Below are 21,575 nucleotides of genomic sequence, written 5' to 3'. Positions count from 1 at the left end.
TCCTTGAGCATCCTTGTCCCCATTACCATTGTATAGATCCTACCCAGCTTCAAAGCCTGTCCCAGTAGCATTCTCTTCAAGAAGCCTTCTTCCTCCTCCAGCTGCAGTCACCTTTTCGCTGTACCCCAAAGCGTGTACATCTCATGAACCGCTCATCACATGTAGGGTCCGCGGCATGGTTACTTGTGCCCAGATCTCGCTCCCCACGAACTGGAGAGATCTTCCAGGGAAAACGTGTGATTGTTCTGTGTCCCCAGGCTGGGCACTGAGCGGGCACCGCCGCAGTCGCAGTGTAGGCCGACTAAGGGGGGCGTTTTCTCTGCGGTCCTTGAAACACTCGGGCATGCTCAGTGCCGCCAACCGGTTCCCTCACCACTATTCTCCAACCTTCCGATGCTCTCTCACTTTGGAGTTCTCAGGTCCTTCTTTCCTTTTCCATTTCTCGCTCCCCACTTCCACCCCAGCCTTTATCTTCTAACAACCGCAGCATCAAGCTTGTTTCAGCAAAGAAATAGACCCAGGCTTTGTGCAGAAGCTGCCAGCGAGCCGGGGACGCGGCTCCTTTAAGAGTGACTAGCGAGGGGGCGTGGTCTGCGGAGAGCAGGCCCGAAGGGGGCGCGGCTCCTTTAAGAAGCAGCCGGCGAACTGCGAGGAGGCCGCGGGCCGGCAGGCAGGGGCGCGGTCGCTCTTGGAGCTGCGGCACGGCCCGTAGCACCCTGATTCCTCGAAGCCGGGTGCGTCCGCTTTAATCAGGGTGCGAGGTGTTGGGGGGCGGTGTTACATCAGCCGCCACGTGTGGGCCTCTCAGCTGGTGTGGAGGCGGCGGCCCCGCCCCCGGCCCCAGCGGTGGAAAAGTACCCGGGCGCCGAGGTCCCCGCCCCCTGTCCCGCCCCCAGGCCGGCTCCGGCCCCTCCCGGCCCTCCTGGCTAGCCCCCTCCCGTCCCGCCCTAGCCCCGCCGCCTTCTACCGCCCCGCGGTGGCTGCGGGGTGCGGGGCGCCGGCTGGGGGTGGGCGCCCCCGGCTGCCAGGCCCCTGCCCTCACCTGTGGCCGCCCGGGCCCGCCCCACACGCACCCGAAACGAAGGTTGGGGTAGGGAGGGCGCGGATTTTCCCTGGAGTAGCTGCCCCAAAATAACTGCACGGCCGTAGTCCCTTCCCAAAGCCGTGGCCGGGAGCCGCGGACAAAGATCCTGGGGGCGTCGGGACCCCCTGGCGCGGCTTCCCGGGACCCGCAGGCGCGCGGGAACCCAAACCGGGCCGGTGGGTGGGCGGGCAGATAGGGAGGCAGGCCGGCTGAAGTGGCCAGATAGGCAGACAGGCCTGCCAGCGGTGCGAAGAGATGGAGCGGGAACCTGCACGCGGGGCGCAGACCCGACCCGCCGGTTCCCCGCCGCCGCAGGCCCCCGGCTCGCAGACCCACTGGCGCCCCAGACGGACCGTGACACGCTCTGGTTCCGGCGCTGCCCGCACAGCTCCGCGCCCGCCGCCCCCGACCGAGCCGGCGTCGGCACGCAGCGCCCCCCGCTTCGGGAGCGCGCCCCCCGCCTCCGTTCTCGCCCGCTTTAGCTCCTTGGTGACAGCGGTGACACCCAGACGCGCGCACCTACCCCCGATCTTTGCGGCGAGACAGACAACCTCGTGCGTGCACCCACACTCTTACCCACAGATGCCCGCATGCCAGCGCGATCATACACACACACACACACACACACACACACACACACACACTCACGCCCGCTGGTCCTGGGGCTTAGCCTCGAGGAGCCACCAAACCCAGACCGACGGCAGGTCAGACAGAGGCGCGGGCCGCAGCGCTCCCTTCCCCAAGCCCCCTTACCATGCTGCAGCCCCCGGCCCAGGCGTGCTGGGTCCGCACCGCGGTGCGCCCAGGTGGCTTTCTTAAAGGGAAAGTTGCATCAGCCTCCCAAGGCTCAGTGCCGCCGCGAGTCCGCCCGCCCCGCCGCTGCGCTCGCGGCTCCTCCAGAGCTTGTTGTGTTTTGGTTTCGGGGAGGCGGGGGCCAAGAGTTTGGTGAAAGTTTGGAGAGTGGAGAAGGCTTGGGAGACCTAGCCAAGTCCCTCCCCTCCCTGAACACAGCTCCCCTGGCCGCTGTCCCCCCCCCCTCCCCCATTTCATCCCCACCCGCTGGCCGACTTCTCAGGCTCCTCCTCCCAGGGAATAAAATTACAAGTCTCTCCAGCTTTCAGATGATTGATCCCCATAACCCCTGGGAGTGGGCTCCACAAAGGAGCCCCCTTCGCCCTTGCCTTGCTGCCCCCACCTTCCCCCCTCCAACCCCCAGCTGGAGCTCTTGGAGGAAGCAGATGTCATTGCCCACTTCGGACTAGCCTGGAATGAAGCCAGAAGGCCTGGGGCGCTTTGGGGGGCTGGGGCTAGAGTTGGCCCTCCAGGCCTCTGGTCTTCTGCGCCTGCGTTGCCCCCAGGGAGAAGTCAGAGCAAATTCCATTGCCTTTGGAGGGGTGCCTCTGGGGACTATGGGCACAGCTGGGTAAGACCCGGGTCTTAATCCTTGGAACTGGAGGTCTAGGGGTAATTCTTCCTCCAGGGACGCTCCTTGGGCTACTGGTTTGGTCAGCCCTACTTGGCTGTTTGTTGCAGGGCTGCAGACAACAAATCTGGGCCCCTTAATTCCCTCCCTGGGGAGACAGACCTGGGTTCCAATACTAGATAAAGGAGACTTTGCCAAAAGGAGTTTGCTGAGCCTCAGTTTCCTCCCCGGTGAAGTGGAGAGGATAAGCTGAGATAATGTGTATCCTTGTGTATAAAACACATTGCTCCAGGCTGCCTCCCTGGGCGGCAATGCCTGGCAGTTGGTGGAAAGTTTGCTTCCCTTGTGAGAGCCACCAGTTCGTACTGGCAGTCAGAGAAACAGGTCTTGCCGCAGCCTGAGTGGGGCATCTGCCTGGCAGGGGCCCAGCCTGGGGAGATGGTACGCCCTCTGGACCCTGCCTCTGTTTCTCACTGTGGTCTTGTTCCCTGGGGACAGTCACCCTCCGAGAAGCTGATAGCACACACCAAAGTCACACAAGTGAGATTCCACTTGATTAATTTACGATCAGAGGCATTGAGTAAGATAATAGGTATCAGGCACAAACATTTCCTGTCCACAGGAGCTCTCTCAGGCCACACACAGCCCATTTCACAAACTCTCCCCAGGGCTGTAGGCTCAGACCTTACAACCTATTTACACTGGAGACCTGATTGGATCTGGAGAGACACTTTACCTCATCACCAGATTATTTGCATTTTTACCTTGTTCCCAAACCTAGCAGGGACAGCAGTTTAGGGAGTTCTGTTCTAGAACGAATGGCCAAGTGTCCTCTGCATGTGCACGCGCGTGCACGAGTGCACCTCTGCCCCGGGAATCAGCTGGGCCTGTGTCGGCTTACCCTGTGGATTTGAGGAGGTGGGTCTGTGTTTGCTAGAGGAGTTGTTGTGCACTGCTGCCACTTTGTGCAGTGGCATGTGTGTGTGTGTGTGTGTGTGTGTGTGTGTGTGTGCCCCCAACTCCGGGGACTGGCAGCATCAAATTCGACAGGAGTGTCGAAGCCCTCCATGACACTCCTGCCTAGGACTTGCACTCTGTTTCTGGTCTCACTCTCCCTCCCTCTCTGGAGGCTCTTGGAAGAGGCCCCCAGGTAGGGAGTGGGGAAAAGGAAGTGTGTGAGAGGGGGTTTCAATGGGCTCCTTGGCTCTTGGAGCAGTAGATGGAAGGTGAAGGGGTACAAGAAGGCCCCAAGCAGATCTGTGAAGTGTCTGATGATTATTATGACCTGAGGAGACTTCCTACCTCACACTAAGGCATCCATAAGAAGGGAAGCATTTCAGGAGACTCAGAACCAGATGCCCAGGAAGCCCTCAGGTTTTGGGACTGGGGGCAGGGGAGGGTGAGGTGCTCAGGGTTCAGCAACCTGAGGCCTTACTGGGAGGATAGTTAGGCATTAATTGGGAGGGGGGAGGTGAGGAGGCAGTTATCACCTTAGTCCATGGGTTGGGGGAAAAGATTTTCCCTGGGGTGTTTGGTGGGGAGGTTGGAGATTTGCCCATGAGGGTTTTGCTAGACAGAGATGACAGAACACAAAATATATTTGTATACGTATAGAGAGATTCATGGATGTGTGCATTTTACCCACCTTGATCCAGAAAGGGCAGCCATACAGTGAGTTGAATCCTGAGGAGAAACTTAAGAAAGATTTTGGCTCCCTGAGACAGGGACGAGAGCAGCTGTGTTTTTTTTTTTTTTTTTTTTTCTTCCCCAACTAAAATGAGGCCCCAAGGGAGGCAGGTCTGGGCTGAGCCCAGGTCATTCGTCCCTGGCTGGGAGCTCCTGGCCCTGGGCAGCTGGCCCACAAAGTCGCCCACAAAGGCTAGCCTGGACCATTGTCAGGAGAGTAGGGGGATCAGGGCTAGGACAGACAAGAGGACTGGTGGGGTCTGCTGACCTGCTGACCTGCTTCTTCTCGTCTTCTTGGGGCCCGGCGAGAGGGCAGGCAGCCTGTGGAGGGGCCCCACCCATTGTGGGCTAAGGTGTGTCTCCCAAGCCTCCAGTTACAGTGCTATTTCCTGGGAGGGCTGCACCCAGCGTGGGATCCCCCAGTGCTGGCTGGCTTCCTCCTTTGTTGTCGTCAGCCTGCAGGATCAAGGCCTCTGTTGGGACACACAGAGTTGGCTTGGGCCTGTGTCTGTGGCAATAGGGATAAGATCAGACGTGGGCCGCTTCTAGAGGGCACTGAAGGAGCTTGGTGGAGGGGTGCAGAGGGGGAGGGGCCCTGCTGAGACGTTGGGGGAGGGTAGACGTTGTTTTGGGTTGCAGCCTGTTCTGACCATTGATCCCACCTTCTTGGAGTCCCAGCCTCAGGAACAGGGCAAGATTGTTGGGAGTGGCCCGCCTGGGCTCGGCTCTCATATTCTTTCTCCTTGAACTTGGAGCCCAGTGCTCAGTACCTGGCATCTTCCCTGTCCTATCCTAATGCAAGGGAGCAGATTAAATTGGTTCCCAATCCAGGAGATGTCTGTGGGGTTCCGTGTGTCTCTCAGATCATTCTGTTGAGCTGTTTCTGGGTCTGGTCCAAGGGGGCAGCATGAGCCAATCATGGGGCTCAGAGCAGGGTGTCAGGCTGGATCTTAGCAGCTCCAGGTGAAATTAGGCCTATAGACTGGAAACGTTGGCTTTGGCCCTGGCTAGGGGTGGGTGGGTGGGTAGCCCCAATGTCCAGAGCGTGCAAAACCCGGATTCTGAAACACCATAGATCTCCCCAAATCCAGAATACCCAATGCCAAGGACGCCAGAGCTCCCAACACTTCAGAGAACCCAAAATCCAGAGTTCTCAATACCCAGAGCCTCAGGGGTCCAATACCCAGGTGGGCTTATGCCCGGGGTACCCAACATCTAGATCATCCAACATTCCTAATACCCAATTTTGAGTGCCAATGTCCCAACTCACCAGAGAACAACCTGGAGGGGATGGATCAGTGCCCCTGCATGGCCCAGAGCCCTTCAGGGACTGGTGTAAACTGGGGAGCGACCATCACTGGAGTTGGGGCTGTGGGTGGTGCTGGAAATAGCAGTTATGCTTCCTCATTGCCCCCATCTTGGGTCCGCAGAGGCCAAGAGGGGACACAGAAGGGCTGGCTTTCTCCCAGACCCACCCCCACCCCAGTCACAGGTCCCGTATAATCAGACATCCATGGACTCACCACATAGGAGTGTCCATGTGCAAGGTACTGGGAATTTGCTAATCTCTAGGAATACAGAGGAATACATGAGGGGAGAGGGGTCCCCGCTCTTCCATGTGGGAGATAGGATAGTGTGCCTCTGCTGGTGTGTTGGTGTGGCTCACCACGTGGCCATCTGTGGCCGAAGGCCTGGCCGTGAGATGGAACGGCTGTTGGCGTGTGATGGTGTTGGTCAGAGGCTGTGAACATAAACTTGCTGACACAAGGAAGCTGACACACGTGACTGTCAGAGCAGGTCCGGCTATGTCCACCAGTCAGGACATCCTTCTAGTCCCTCCCCACCTCGCCACTTTCCACGGGAAGTGATGCGAGGCCCCTATTCGCCAGCATCAGGCCTCCCTGTGGGGAGTAGGGGGCTGGCTCAGAGCTAGAGGCTGATGCCCAGAGCCACCCTGCAATGGTCCTGGAGATTTCTCCGGCCCCTGCCAGACCCAGAGCCTCTTTGGATTTAGAAGACCAGAGAGGGGTGGCTCTAAGTGAAGCAGCCAATACCAAAAATAGCCATCCACCCTGGAGAGGATGCTGGGACATCCAGCCCAACCCACCCTGCTGACCTGGAGCCTGGCTAAGACTCCTGTCTAACTCCACCTCCCCAACTCCCATCTCGGTGACCCCTTTAGACTCAAAGGAGGAGAAATGATGTCGCCACAGAAGATGACATCACAGGGAGCTGTGACATGGCAGGGAGGGACACCAGGCTCTGGGTGTGGGTGGCATAGGGCTGGGTGGGTGGGGCTCCATCTGCTGGCAGCTCCCCAATGTCCCAGCAGCTGGGGATGGCAGGACTGGATAAAGCCATGTTCGGGGGCCCTGCCTTATCAGTCCCCCCACATGCCTGATAAGCCTCTTACCAGGGCAGGCCCAGCGTGCAGGCAGGGAGCTGGCTGAAAAAGAGGAAAGGGTCAGCTGGGTCTGGCTGAGCTCCAGGACAGACAACAGGGGTCAGGGTGTCCTGGCAGAGCCCCAGGAGGCAGAGGGGAGGGGTCCCTGGGAGAGCAATGCAGAGCAGGGGTTAGGAACAGGGTTTCTGAAGCCAAGATGCCTGCATTCATACCCCAGCTCTTCCATTTCATATGCGGGTAAGCTGGGCCCTCGGTTTCTACAATGTTCCTCAACAAGAATACTATTAGAAGTGACCATCATAGTATTGTGGGGATCAAGTATGTGTGAAGTAGGCATAGAAAAGGGCCTGGTATATAGTAAGTACTTGTCCTGCTTCCTAGGTGAGATCAGAATTCTCACCCAGAGGTGCCCATCCTACCCAGCAGCACATTCTGGTGTCCTGAGCCTCACTGGGGTCTGGGGTTTTCGGGGGCTGTACAGCCCCATGCATATCCCCGCGTGCGCCTCCACACCTTCCCAGTCTGCACCTGCCTCAGGAATCCTTCCCAGGAATCCCAGTCTTTCTGGCCTGGTTTCTTCCTGCACCCCCTATGGACACCTTGGAGCCCTGGTGCCCTCTGGTGACAAAAGCCATACATGGCAGTTACAGCTGGATCCCTGGGCACATCTGGCCAGACAAGGTGTTGTCACTTGTCTGGTTATTTTGTGTCGTCCTCACATCAAGTTTACAAGGTAGGAATTAGCTCCTTTCTCTAGAATCAAGGCTCAAGAAGGTTAAATAATTTGCCCAAGGTTACAGAACTAGTACATGGTAGAACTTGAACTTGAACCCAAGTTGGTCCCGTCTCCCAAGCCTACGCTCTCATCGTGTGAACAATATGCACACAGAGTTGCGTGGCAACCCAGTAGATGTTTTTTGTGCCATACTGATAGTTTGAGTGTAACTATGACTGGGTGTATGGCCATTGAAATTCTCCAACTGTAACTATAAAACGTGAATTGGTTTCAAGAACAATAAGGTTGGGTGTTTGACTACTGGGACCTTTTGTTGGCTATGATGTGGCTGATTGCATTGTGTGAGTATAAACCATGGTCGGGGTTGTCATTGATGTTGTGTGAAATTGGTTATGGTAAAACGTGTGGCTTGTCTGCCCACACGTGCGTGTGTGCCTGCGTGTGGTGCTGGCATGTGTGGTTATTGAGACTGTGTGGGGGAAGGTGACAGAGGGCCCTGAGTTCCCAACACCATTTGCCTTTGCAGTCTCAGGACTGTGTCTGCTCACCATGACACATATGATGGATGACTTCACATGCCTTGTGCACTCCCAGGGGCCAAACCGCTTCTGAGTCCTCTCCCCGCCCCTTTTTGGAGGAAGTAAAGCAAATAGTACCACAAATGGAATTGACTTTCATTTTTTTCCATGGGATATTTGAGAGAGCATTTTACAAACCTTTGAATGATATCTCCCCAAAAAAGGGTCATTTAAAAAGAAAAGTAAATACAACCACTCTAATTCTTCAATTCAAATTTAAGCACCGATTCTCAAGGTCTTGTTCGAAGTTCTCCAGGGGTCTCCAGGACCCTTACAGGGGACCCACAAGACAAAAACGATTTTTATAATAATGTCAAATTTTTATTTGCCATTTTCACTTTGTCAATATTCACGTTAGTGATGCAAGGGCAGCAGGTGGGCAGTTCTAATCTGATGCCCAAGGAGGAATCAGGGCGTGGCTCCCAACTGTACCAGCAAGCTTTGAATTTTGTCTGCCACTGTGCATGCGCAGAAAAAAAAAGAGAAGAAAAAGGATTAAAAGGGAAAAAAAGGCCAGTTTCACTTAAAAATGTCTTAATGAAACAGTAAAATTATTAATTATTTTAACTTTCAACCCTTAAGTGTCTTTTCAATATTTTTGTGACAAATGGGAAGTATACATAAAGCATGTCTTCTGCATTCTGTTGTATGATAGTAATCTTGGAGAAAAGCACTTATGCAGTCGACTTATGAGCTGAAAGTCGTTTTTCTCACTGGTTTTACTTAAAAGAACAAATGACAAAAAATAGTCAGGCTTGGGTATTTGGCATCCACTTTCTCCAAAGTGAACCAAGCGTCACTTCAAGGGAAACAACTTCTTAGTGTTTGTCGCCATTGATAAAATTAGAGCTTTCAAGTGAAAATTAGAATTTGGCAAATATCTATCTGCTACTGTGAGTTTGAAATCTTTTCAAAAAAATTTTTTAAAGATTTTTCGTTTATCTATTTGACAGACAGAGGTCACAAGTAGGCAGAGAGAGAAAGGGGGAGCAGGCTCCTCGCTGAGCGGAGAGCCCCACGTGGGGCTCCATCCCCAGGACCCTAAGATCATGACCCGAACCAAAGGCAGAGTTGCTGTTGTTTTTTTTTAAGATTTTATTTATTTATTTGACAGACAGAGATCACAAGTAGGCAGAGAAGCAGGCAGAGAGAGAGGAGGAAGCAGGCTCCCCACTGAGCAGAGAGCCCGATGCAGGGCTCGATCCCAGGACCCTGGGATCATGACCTAAGCCAAAGGCAGAGGCTTTAACCCACTGAGCCACCGAGGCACCCAGGCACCGCATCCAAAGGCAGAGTCTCAACCCACTGAGTCACCCATGCGCCCCTGAAATCTTTTCAGTTTTGATGAGGTTGGTGATGACATCAATGAATATGGTGGGGGGGGGTTGTTTTGTTTGTATTGTATAATGAAATGTGTCAGTATTTGGAAATCTGCATAACTCAGTGAACCGATATCTTCCAAATGACCAGGACGTGATGTTCAAAATCACACATGGATAAAAGATGCATTCAGGGTGCAGGACAGACCCATGAGATTTCATGTAACAGGATATGAAAAGCTCTTTAATGGAGTTTCAGATTCCACACGGCAACTAACCTTCAGGAAACTACGCCTGGCGAGTTTTGGTGTGGTATGAAAGAATAAGCACAATGGATAAGTCTATTCAAACACTTCCCTTTTCCAGCGACATACATAGTGAGGCTGAATTTCCTTTGCATAACTCAGCCAAACCAACATATGGTGACAGATTGAATGCAGAAGCAGGTATAAGAATCCAGCTGTCTCCTGTCAACCCAGACATTAAAGAGATTTACAATAATGTAAAACAATGTCACTGTTCTCATTAAAGTTTTCATTTTGGAAAATACACAGCTATTTTTCATAGGCATTTTTTTTCTGTTAACCTGTAATACGTGGATATTGTTATTTTCAATTTATATGTATTTTAAGTGTCTCTCACTTTTAACTTTGAATATAGTGAATATGAACAGATAAAACCCACTTAAAAAGAACTTTTTGGGGAATGCCTGGGTGGCTCAGTTGGTTAAGCTGCTGCCTTCGGCTCAGATCATGATCCCAGGGTCCTGGGATTGAGTCCCGCATTGGGATCCTTGCTCAGGGGGAAGCCTGCTTCTCTACCTGCCTCTGCCTGCCACTCTGCCTGCCTTTGCTCTCTCTCTCTGACAAATAATAAATAAATAAAATCTTTAAAAAAAGAACTTTCTGGGTCCTCAGTTATTTTTAAAAGTACAAAGAGGTCCTGAAATCAAAAAGTTTGAGAACCACTGAATGGGAGTTTTATTATTTTTTAATAAATATTTATTATTTATTTGAGAGAGAGAGGGAGAGCGTGAGCAGGGGGAGGGGTAGAGGAAGAAAGAGAATCTCAAGCAGACTCCCCCGCTAGGCATGAAGCCTGACTCGGGGCTCCAACCCACAAGATCATGATCTGAGCTGAAATTACAAATCAGGTGCTTTAACCAACTGAGCCACCCAGGTGCCCCTGGAGTCTTATTTTGAAAACAAAAAAAAGACAACAAAATTGTATTATAAACATTAAAATGGCTAAGAGACTACACCATGATTGTCCCCATTGCCAGAAGAAATGCTAATCAGGGCACCTGGGTGGCTCAGTGGGTTAAGCCTCTGCCTTTGGCTCAGGTCATGGTCTTGGGGTCCTGGGATCGTGTCCTGGCATCGGGCTCTCTGCTCAGCGAGGGACCGGCTTCCCCCTCTCTCTCTGCCTGCTTGTGATCTCTGCCTGTCAAATAAATAAATAAAATCTTTAAAAAATAAAAAAGAAGAAATGTTAATCATGTGAACCAATAGAGGTGTTAGCTAATCACATTGCAGTATAAATGTATCAAATCAATATGTTGTTTGCCTTAAACTTACACATTTTATGTCAATTACATGTCAATGTTTGAAAGAGAGCCCCTTTTCTGCCCTAGACCTCTCTGATTAGTGTACCATGACAAAGTAAGTTTATCCTACTGCCTACATGCCAAAGCTCATAAGCTACAGATTTTCAGTGTGTTCCTACTGCGGTTGGCAGCATTCCCTCTCCCTCATGAAGGGTGCACCTTCTCCCCACAAAGCCTGGTCTTTCTTAATGAGAAAAGAAATTGATCCTTACAAACTCCTGCCCTCGGGACTGATAACATCGGCTGGCAGGCGACCTGCGTGGTTACTGCTGTTCTTGCTTCATACCGTCTCTTCCGTTTCTAAGTGCACTTTTTTTACACTATTATTTATTGAGTACATTCTGTGTTAAGAACTTCACATTCACTTTCCCATTTAGTCCTCACAATGACTCACAAACCAGTTACTATTCTTCCCATTTTATAGATAAGAGAACTCAACCTCAGAAAAGTTAGGAGAGGGACGCCTGGGTGGCTCAGTTGGTTAAGCGGCTGCCTTCGGCTCAGGTCATGATCCCAGCGTCCTGGGATCCAGTCCTGCATTGGGCTCCTTGCTCAGCAGGGAGCCTGCTTCTCCCTCTGCCTCTGCCTGCCACTCTGTCTGTCTGTGCTCACTCTCTCTGACAAATAAATAAATAAAATCTTAAAAAAAAAAAAAAAAGAAAAGAAAAGTTAGGAGAAACCTCTAGGAATGTAACTGAATTTAAATCCCTTTTGTTTAAAGAAAGAGGAATATTTTTAAATCATATAATTTTTTTTTTTCACCACAAGGGCACTCCCTAATCCCCATCCCCTATTTCACCCATCCCCCGACCCCTTCCCTTCTGGTCACCACCAATTTGTTCTCTAGAGTTAAGAGTCTGTTTCTTGGTTTGCCCCCCCCCCCACACACTCCCTGCTCGTTTGTTTTGTTTCCTAAATTCCATATACGAGTGAGATTATATGGTATTGTCTTTCCCTGACTGACTTATTTCACTTAGTATAATCCCTGAAGGTCCATCCATGTTGTTGCTAATGGCAAGATTTCATTCCTTTTTGGGGTGCCTGGGTGGCTCCGTCGTTAAGCACCTGCGTTCAGCTCAGGTCATGGTCCCAGGGTCCTGGGATCGAGCCCCCTATTGGGCTCCCTGCTTGGCGGGAAGCCTGCTTCTCCCTCTCCCACTCCCCCTGCTTGTGTTCCTCTCTCACTGTCTTTCTCTGTCTGTCAAATAAATAAAATAAAATCTTGAAAAAAAAGGATTTCATTCTTTTTTTACAGTGGAATAATATTCCATTGTATAGATACACCACAAAAGACGCTTTTAATTCATACATTCAAAAAGTTATTCACCTGAAGTTTAGTATTTTAACAATTGTTTTTCGTAACAAGTCAGTACTGAAGGGAGGCCCCAGTACAGATCCTCCCCTGAGCCCCATCAGTGCCCTCCCCTTTGGGTCCTTGTCCCTGAGCCCCCACTGAAGTCTCCTGTCATATTTATTTGTTTATTTATTTTAAAGATTTTATTTATTTATTTGACAGAGATTACAAGTAGGCAGAGAGGCAGGCAGAGAGAGACGGGGTGGGGGGGAGCAGGCTCCCTACTGAGCGGAGAGCCCGATGTGGGGCTCGATTCCAAGACTCTGAGATCATGACCTGAGCTGAAGGCAGATGCTTAACCCACTGAGCCACCCAGGTGCCCCTCTCCTGTCATATTTAGGGCGTGTTTGCCCCAAGCCTGAAGTCTTGTACCTATGTCTGGCCTGGATTTTTCCAGAACCTTTACGCTGAGCCTTCATCCCCTCTCTTTTTCACTGGAACCTCTCTGAGCCCTTACCCTGGGGCAACATGCTTGAGCTCCTCACCCAGCCTCCAGACCTGAGCCCACTGATCGGTCCTCACAGCAGAACCTTGCTCTCGGTGAACTACAGGTGGATTTTGGCCTCTGAGGTAGTCCGTTTCAGGGAGCCGCAGAGGAAGTAGAGGCCAGAAGCTGGGGATGCAGCCTGAACTGAGAGAGCAGGAGTGGAGACAGACCTGGGCACTCAGCCCCCAGCCATGGTTGGGAATGTTCCCAGAGAGCACTGACCTCTCACCCCAACCCGCTGCAGTTCCAGGATCCTCTCCCTCCACTGTCCCCACTTCAAGGCCTGGCAGCCGCCTCTGGAGCAACTGGGGTATCACCATGGCAACCAGGCCAGGCCAGTGTGTGGGTGGGGCTGCTTTAAAGACTTATTGCCCCCAAACCCAGGCCTGATTCTTTCATTTTGGTAATCCTCAGGGGCCCTGTGGGTGAGGGGCCTGGAACAGAAGGGACCCTCTGCTCCCCACCACGGCTCTCAACCCAGAGAGATGTTTCTCTGGACTCAGCCCCCACCAACACTGTAGGTGCCTGTGGATCTCGCCCCACCCTGGTTCCCCGGTAGCAGAGCTAGAGGGGAGGCTGGACGGTCTGACCTCTTGCCCCCGCCCTCCGGGCTGTGATTTTTCAGGGGTGAAAACTTGTCCATGGAGTCCCTGATGGGAGGAACAGAGGAGTGGCTGTGGGGGTGGGCGCTGCCCGGGGCTAGGTGACCTACACAGAGGTCTCATGTGGGCGATTAGCTGTCATGCTGGGTCTAAGCTCCTTACCCTGAGAATCTAGCCTCCCCACACCCAGGTCTAATCCTGAGGTGGGGGGAAGGGCCTTGGTGGGTCCCTGGTGACCCATTTAGCATAACCAGCTATGGCCCTCTTGGTGGGGTAGAGCCTCTCTCGGTCCCTGGGAGCGTCTCTGCCTCTTCCTGCCTTGTCTTGGCATCTGGGTTTCTGTCTCCTTGTCTCTGCCTCCGTGGGTATTTTGTGCTTTGTCTCTGTGAAGAGCTTTGTGGCTCTGACCCTGTGAAACTCTGGTTGGGAACAGAGGGCAGGGATGCCACTAGGTAATGGGTTATAGAAAACTCAGTGACAGAAAGTTTTGGGGACACAGGCTGGTAAGTGACCAGGGTTTTAGACAACACGGGGTCTAGGTAGCAATGTGTTGTGGGTGACCCAGGGTGTGAGGAAATTGGGTTGTTTGTATTTGACACTTGCATCGGGTCACCCTGAATTGTGGCTAACGCAGCATCCGGGTCACTCAATGGTAGCGATTCAAAAAGAATCTAGGAGGCCGTAGGAGTGGCCGCAGTGGTTTTTTTTCTTTCTTTCTTTTTTTTTGTCAGAGAGAGAGGGAGAGAGAGCGAGCACAGGCAGACAGAATGGCAGGCAGAGGCAGAGGGAGAAGCAGGCTCCTGCTGAGCAAGGAGCCCGATGCGGGACTCGATCCCAGGACGCTGGGATCATGACCTGAGCCGAAGGCAGCTGCTTAACCAACTGAGCCACCCAGGCGTCCCGACGCAGTGGTTTTCAACAGGGGGTGATCTGTCTGTGTCTGGAGACAGTCTGGGTTGTCACAATTGGGAGAAAGGTGTGCTAAGCGTCTAGTGGGAGGAGGCCTGGAATGCCGCTCACATCCCACAGGGCACAGGACAGGCCCCCACAACAAAGAATATGGGGCCTATATGCAGACTGTCTGCTCCCAAGCTGGCTGCCCAGGCTGAAATCCCAGCTCTCGCACTCTGCCGTCTTGAGCAATTTTCCTCCTATCTAGCATGGACTACGCTTCTGAGGTTACTGGGGTTACTGGGCCCATACCTGGAAAGTGGTCCTCATAACGCCTGGCACTTAGTGACTCTTGTTCATTAACTGCTGCCCAGAGAGAACAAGAGTAGATCTAGATCCCGGGACTCAGACATTCTCTCCCTTTCTCATTACGGCTTCTACTGCAGGTGGGATTCTTCCGGAATCCACACAAGATTCCCCACACAGGATCCATGCAGGAAGCCACACAGCCAAAAGCAGCTCAGGTCTTCCATCACAGGGGCCTTGGTTGTGTGAGAGGAACAGAGGGAAGCTTTTCCTGGCTTTAGTACTTCAAAATCCCGAAGATCGGCTCTGATTGGCTTATTATGTAAATACATTCATTAACTCTTATCATCTTCATACCACCAATGTGGTGAAGTAGGTAGACGCTCTTACCTTCCCCTTTCAACAGCTAAGGAAACTGATGCGCAGAGGTGAAGTAACTTGCCCAAGTCCACACGGCCAGTAAACAGCAAGCAATGGGAGGCAGTCTGGCTCAAATGCATGCACTCACAAAAGCCACCATCTTGAATATATTTATGTTTAGATATGTCCATTTTTGTCAAAAAGTACAATAAGAAGTAATGTTTTATTATCAAGGCTCATTCATAGAGATGTTTTCAACACCAAAGTTTGCTCGTTTTTGTTTTTCTAAGATAAAGTAGTTGTGCTAATAACATGAAGCCACCCATTCTCTTGGGTGAGCTAATGAGAGATTACTCCTGACTTTTGATATAACAGCCTTGGGGAGAGGAAACAATGAGAGCTGGTCCTGAGACAAAAGGTCCAGGGAGAAGGGAGGAGGGGATGCAGGTGGGGATGACCAGGAGAAGAATTAGGTCTAGAGAGGAGACAGCCTGGTCATGAGGTGGGGTTGTCAACAATGTTGACATATCTTTTATGTTTTCGTAATGACCCCAGACCCAACTCAACCCTTTCACTTTTTCTGGAGCATTGACAGGGGTCCGGCACTCTCAAATCAACTTCACTAAAAATGCACCTGTGTCAGTCACATACACTTTGAGGGAAGGAATGACTGGATAGTGAGAGTATCCTGCCTGGGGTCCAAGGGCTCAAGAATAGGGGGATAGATGGTGGTGCTGCATTCCTTCCTTATTCATGCCACTTTTTTAGGTGCTTAGTAAAAGGAATAATCAGATAGGACCATGTAGGTGGGTTATACAGGAAGAGGAAGTTTCCCTTGGGAGTTCGCAGAAGCCATTCTGCGGCGAATCGGTGTTAGAGGTGGTGTTATAGTGCCCTCTAGTGGAATTTAAGCAATAAATAAATACCGATAGGTACGCTGCTAAATTCACCAAAGACAATATTATTTACCAGGGGATGGCTTCCAGAGTGTTTGGAAAGCAGGCCCACGAAAAGAGAGAGAGAGAGAGAGAGAGAGAGAGAGAGAGAGAGTGTGTGTGTGTGTGTGTGTGTGTGTGTTGGGAGCTGTGCGGCTTCTCCTAACTTCACCATGTAGATAGATGTCAGGAAATGGTGATAGAGGCAAAATGTGGGAGTAGCTGATGGCAATGGCCCAAAGATTTTATTTAAAAATGTGAGAAAACCGAAGCCTGTGAGACAGGAACTTTTCCCCTTTCCTAAAGTAGACTCAGTACGGTGGTTTAAATAAGAGAAGAGGCAGAGCCAATAAGTTTCCAAGCAGAATTGGCTGCGTGCCTGGGGTGGTTCTAGATGTCAGTTATGCTGAGAAACGTCTTGATTCCACAGATTCACCTGGAACAGACAGAGAACCGAAGGATATCACAGCCTCATACCCACAGTGTAATAAAGGGATGTTTCTGTCAGAATGGGGAAATAGAAGGGTTTTAGGGGAAGAGCAGATGAATTAGAAGTTCCTTCTTTTTTTTTTTTTTAAAGATTTTATTTATTTGTCAGAGAGAGAGGAGAGAGAGCGAGCACAGGCAGACAGAATGGCAGGCAGAGGCAGAGGGAGAAGCAGGCTCCCTGACGAGCAAGGAGCCCGATGTGGGACTCGATCCCAGGACGCTGAGATCATGACCTGAGCCGAAGGCAGCTGCTTAACCAACTGAGCCACCCAGGCGTCCCAGAAGTTCCTTCTTAATGGTAAATGCTTTTGTCATGAAATGTGTGTTTGAATTTTTCTCTTTCTGAGAAGGTACTATGTTCTGTTTTTTGAACCAGAAACTTCCTCTGATATGACTGGACTGAGAGCTCATTGGTTAAAAGTTAGTATTTGGGGGTTGGGAAAATATTCTTTTTGCTCTTAAGTATGTGAATGAGTTGCCTGATTGTGAGCCTAAGTTTCCCTTCGTGAAATTGTCTTCATGTGTTTGGCTGAGGTATAGTTCGTTTAATTTATGAACATAGTAAGATTTATCTATGAATTAGAGACGTTGAAAAGTTAATTTATTCTGATAATAATAAGATTTTTGGTTTTATGTGTGCAAATACTGCACGAATGCGTTAGCTTAATAACCCTTTAATTGAAATAACTCCCACAGAAAATTTTATAAATCATAAATATATAGCTTAACGCATCATTTCAACTTGAACACATCTGTGTAAACTTAATTGTTTTAGTCAGCTCAGGCTGCTGTAACAAAATACTGTAGATCTGATGGCTCGAATTTCAGGCATTTATTTCTCATGGTTCTGGAGGCCGGGAAGTCCAAGATCAAGGTGCTGGCAGATTCAGTTCTTGGTGAGAGACTTCTTCCTCACTCCCAGAAGGTTACCCTCTCTCTACTGTGGAGGGTGGCGGAGAGGATAAAGGGAGAGGAAAGAGAGCATACACCCTCTTGCTTTCTTCTTCTTTCTTAAAAAAAGATTTTATTTATTTATTTGACACACACACAGAGAGAGAGAGAGAGAGAGCACAAGCAGGGGGAAAAGCAGGCTAGAGAGGGAGAAGTCAGTTGGAGAGGGAGAGGTGGGCTCTTGCCAAGCAGGGAGCTGGATGCAGGGCTTGATCCCAGGACCCTGGGATCATGACCTGAGCTGAAGGCAGACACTTAACCAGCTGAGCCACCCAGGCATCCCTGTGCTTTCTCCTTAAAAGGGCACTCATCCCACCATGGGGTCCCTACCTTCATGACCTCATTACCTCTTAATACCATCACATGGGGGGTTAGGGCTTCAACGTGTGATCTTTGGGGGGCACAAACATTCAGTGCATACAATAACCATTTTGTAAAGAAGTCTCCCCATCACCACCCTCTGTCCTCCCCAGGTAACCACTATCCTGACTTCTAACTCCCTAGACTAGTTTTGACTGTTTTTGAACTTTACATATTGTTAGAATTACATACTATACACTCTCTGCTATTTCTCAGATTCATTCCTGTTGTTATGTGTAGCAGCAACTTGTTTATTTCCATTGCTGTGTGGCATCCCATTACATTAATGCACGATTTATCCATTCGAGATCTCCGGCTTTTTGACTATTTTAAGTAATATAAATCTTTCAGTGCACATACCTACCACTGGAATTGCTGTCCCCCCATCAACTTGAGTAGATATCATCAAATGATGTTTTAAAGTGGTTGTGCCAATTTAGACTCCCACTGTCAACGTGTGAGGGTTCAGCCACAGTCAAAAAGTATTTATGCCACAGAAATCGGCAATTTCTACAAATTAGAGTTTCTTTCTCAGAGAGTCACTTGTTAAATAATTGCCAACAGACCACGGCCAAAACCCCCTGTCACAGAAACCGCACATGCTTTCCAATACTTGGTAGAGTCAGTCTTTTTTTCCCCCAAAAGAAATGATAAAAAATTTTTGATTAAAATTTTAATTGGATATATTTTTAACTCTGATTTAAGAATTTAGAGAAATAATTTTATTTTATTAAGATTAAATATATAAGGAGTCAGACATCTCTTATTTTATACACATATACATACCTCAAATTTAAAAATAGGGTGCTGGGTGCCTGGGTGGCTCAGTGGGTTAAGCCGCTGCCTTTGGCTCAGATCATGATCTCAGGGTCCTGGGATCGAGTCCCGCTCGAGTCCTGGGATCCTGAGTCGGGCTCTCTACTCAGCAGGGAGCCTGCTTCCCTCTCTCTCTCTGCCTGCCTCTCTGTCTACTTGTGATCTCTTTCTGTCAAATAAATAAAATCTAAAAAAAATATGTTTCGATATATTCACACAACAGAATATTACATGGTAATAAAAAAGAACAAAGTAGGGCACCTGGGTGGCTCAGTTGGTTAAGCTACTGCCTTCGGCTCAGGTCATGATCCTGGACTCCCGGGATCGAGTGCTGCGTCGGGTTTCCAGCTCCATGGGAAGTCTGCTTCTCCCTCTGACCTTCTCCCCTCTCATGCTTTCTCTCATTCTCTCTCTCTCTCAAATAAATAAATAAAATCTTTTTAAAAAAGATTTTATTTATTTATTTGACACAGAAAGACAGAGAGATCACAAGTAGGCAGAGAGGCAGGCAGAGAGAGAGAGAGGGAAGCAGGCTCCCTGCTGAAAAAAAGAGCCCGATTCGGGGCTTGATCCCAGGACCCTGAGATCATGACCTGAGCTGAAGGCAGAGGCTGAACCCACTGAGCCACACAGATGCCCCAATAAATAAAATCTAAAAAAAAAAAAAAAGAATTAAAAAAAAAGTCAGACACAAAAGAGTCCATGCTGTGTGATTACAGTCATATGAAGTTAAAAACTGGCATAGCTAGCCAACAGTGGTAGAGATTAGGAAGGAGTTACCCATGGGAGGGGTACTAACTTGCAGGGATGCGAGAGAATCTTCTGGGAAGCTGTACTTATTGTATTCTTGATCTGGGTGGTGATTACACAGGACATATACATTTAAAATCAATTTGTACACATTACCATTTCTAAATTACATGCCAATAAAATGGAAAAGATCGCCTAACACCTGTTGTTTAAGAGTGATATTACTGAGTCACATTCTTAAATTTCTTTTTTTTTAAGATTTTAATTTATTTGTTTGACAGAGAGCGAGCACAAACAGGGGGAAGCGTCAGGCAGAACAAGAGGGAGAAGCCAACTCCCTGCAGAGCAGGGAGCCCGACATGGGACTCAATCCCAGAATCAACCGTGGGATGATGAGCTGAGCCGAAAGCAGATGCTTAGCCAGCTGAGCCACGCAGGTGCCCCTGAGTCAGATTCTTCTGTCAGTGCAGGCTCAGTCTTTTTCATATGTCTTTGACACTGCAGTGTGACATGAAATATCATCTTCCATAGGCATGTGGTAAGAAAGGGGAGAACCAGCTGTTCTTCGGCAATACTTGGCAATACTTTTCATTAAGGCAGCTCCAGAGTTCATTAATCATAAGATTTGACAGCTGACACCTGATATATATATATGTGTGTGTGTGTATATATGTGTGTGTGTGTGTGTGTGTGTGTATATGTGTGTGTGTGTGTACATATATATATATATATATATATATTTTTTTAATCATCACTTTAATGTATTCTGACTCTTTGCTTGTGAGGTTTGGACAGACCTTGGGAATAATAATACTCGGTTTTTAATTTGCAACCTTCTGTCTATAGCCATAGATTCGGGGGGAACGAGTTTACATACGATGTCAAAATCCACCAGCAAAAGACCACAGGAACACACCTGTATCTAATCGAAGTTAAGTTTCTTCGCTTACAGCAGCAGGGAGAATGTACCTGAAAGGAATCGGGTCATCTCAGGCCCGGAGATGCGTTTGGGCTTGTCTGAGAGGTGATGAGGGAAGTAGGAGCCAGGAAACAGGGTGAATGCTGGCAGGAAATGGGGTGGGGGGCCACAGAGCAGGGTGGGAGAAGGTGGAAAGCAGATCCCAAATGGGCAAATGCTGCCCGTGTAGCTTCTCTGAAGTAACTGTTAGGCAAGTGCTTCAGCCAAATGGAAAAGCAAATGAGAAAAGTTAGCTGAGAAACAAGGAAGGCCTGATATGCTGAACACAGCAACGGGTAATCAAAGCAGTAAGATTTATAGTTACGTATTAGTAACTATTGATATTGTGATTGAGAAAAGATTCTTTTTTTTTTTTTTTTTTTTGACAGAGATCACAAGTAGGCAGAGAGGCAGGCAGACAGAGGAGGAAACAGGCTCCCCGCTGAGCAGAGAGCCCGACAGGGGACTCATCCAAGGACCCCGGGATCAACGCCAATATATGGAGAAGGTTACCTATAAATCATTTAATGATGTACAGTTTAAAATAATTCTGTGTTAGGGTCATGGCAGAGATTAGCTGTAGGCCTGGTTTTCGGCTCCTATCAGCTCTTCAACTGTGGTTTTGGCCTGAACCCTTAGAAGGTTGAACAGCCAAGCATTTACTTTAGTATCATTTCCAATGTCTTTGAACTTGGGTGTGGTCCATGATCATGATTTCCATCAATTCTTATCAAGGTAACAATGTCTGCAAATTCAATTAAGGAAGCCATGTTATTTAGGTTTACTATTCATATCTGAATATTTGCTCTTAAACATGGGTAACTGTTTCAGATGCAAATCACTGAAAATGTCCATCTTTGGGGTGCCTGAGTGACTCAGTTGTTAAGCATCTGCCTTCAGGTCAGGTCAAGATCCCAGGGTCCTAGAATCGAGCCCCACATCGGGCTCCCTGCTCAGTGGGGAGTCTGTTTCCCCCTTTCCCTCTGCCATTCTGTCCTCTTATTCTCTCTGGCTCCCTCTGTCAAATAAATAAATAAAATCTTTTTTAAAAAATGTCCTTCTTTGCTTTAGATGCTTAAATTCTTTCAGCCAGTTGAAGTACAAATGTATATTTAATATTTCATGAATAAAATGTTGTAATAATTGATGATTTCAAAGCTGCTAATTGTGTGTATAAAAGCAATGACTAAGAACTTTAAAACCATTAAATATAGGAGCAGATTAACAGTTAATGCAATTCTTAAGGAAAAAGATGTTAACTAGATATCTTTAGGAAGAACTTTATATTATTATTATATTATTTTTTAAGATTTTGTTTATTTATTTTTAATGTTTCAAGTTTTTATTTAAAATTCTAGTTAGTTAATATATAGTGTGAAATTAGTTTCAGGAGTAGAATTTAGTGATTCATTACTTACATACAACACCCAGGGCTCAGCACAAGTTCCCTCTTTAATGCCCATCACCCATTCTAGACCAT

At 49.1% G+C, this 21,575-nt stretch overlaps 1 protein-coding gene across 7 annotated transcripts in view; it reads right to left on the bottom strand.

The window, feature by feature from the left end:
* Positions 1-2,059, bottom strand: part of SLC6A9 (solute carrier family 6 member 9) — a 31,686-nt gene extending 29,627 nt beyond the window's left edge. For 3 of the 7 annotated variants that reach the window (XM_047726695.1, XM_047726697.1, XM_047726700.1), the window contains exon 1: positions 1,608-1,672. The gene's annotated coding sequence lies outside the window, so the exon portion shown is untranslated. Of the gene's footprint in view, positions 1-111; positions 720-1,042; positions 1,064-1,607; positions 1,673-1,837 lie in introns of those variants that run through there. The other 4 variants (XM_047726691.1, XM_047726698.1, XM_047726696.1 and 1 more) reach the window with 4 other exon arrangements.
* Positions 2,060-21,575: the final 19,516 nt, after the last annotated feature.

Source organism: Lutra lutra, chromosome 4, assembly GCF_902655055.1.
Source record: "Lutra lutra chromosome 4, mLutLut1.2, whole genome shotgun sequence".
In the NCBI taxonomy this organism is placed as follows: domain Eukaryota; kingdom Metazoa; phylum Chordata; class Mammalia; order Carnivora; family Mustelidae; genus Lutra; species Lutra lutra.
The sequence above is the reverse complement of the archived record's forward strand: the minus strand, read 5'-3'. Positions and strand labels throughout refer to the sequence as shown.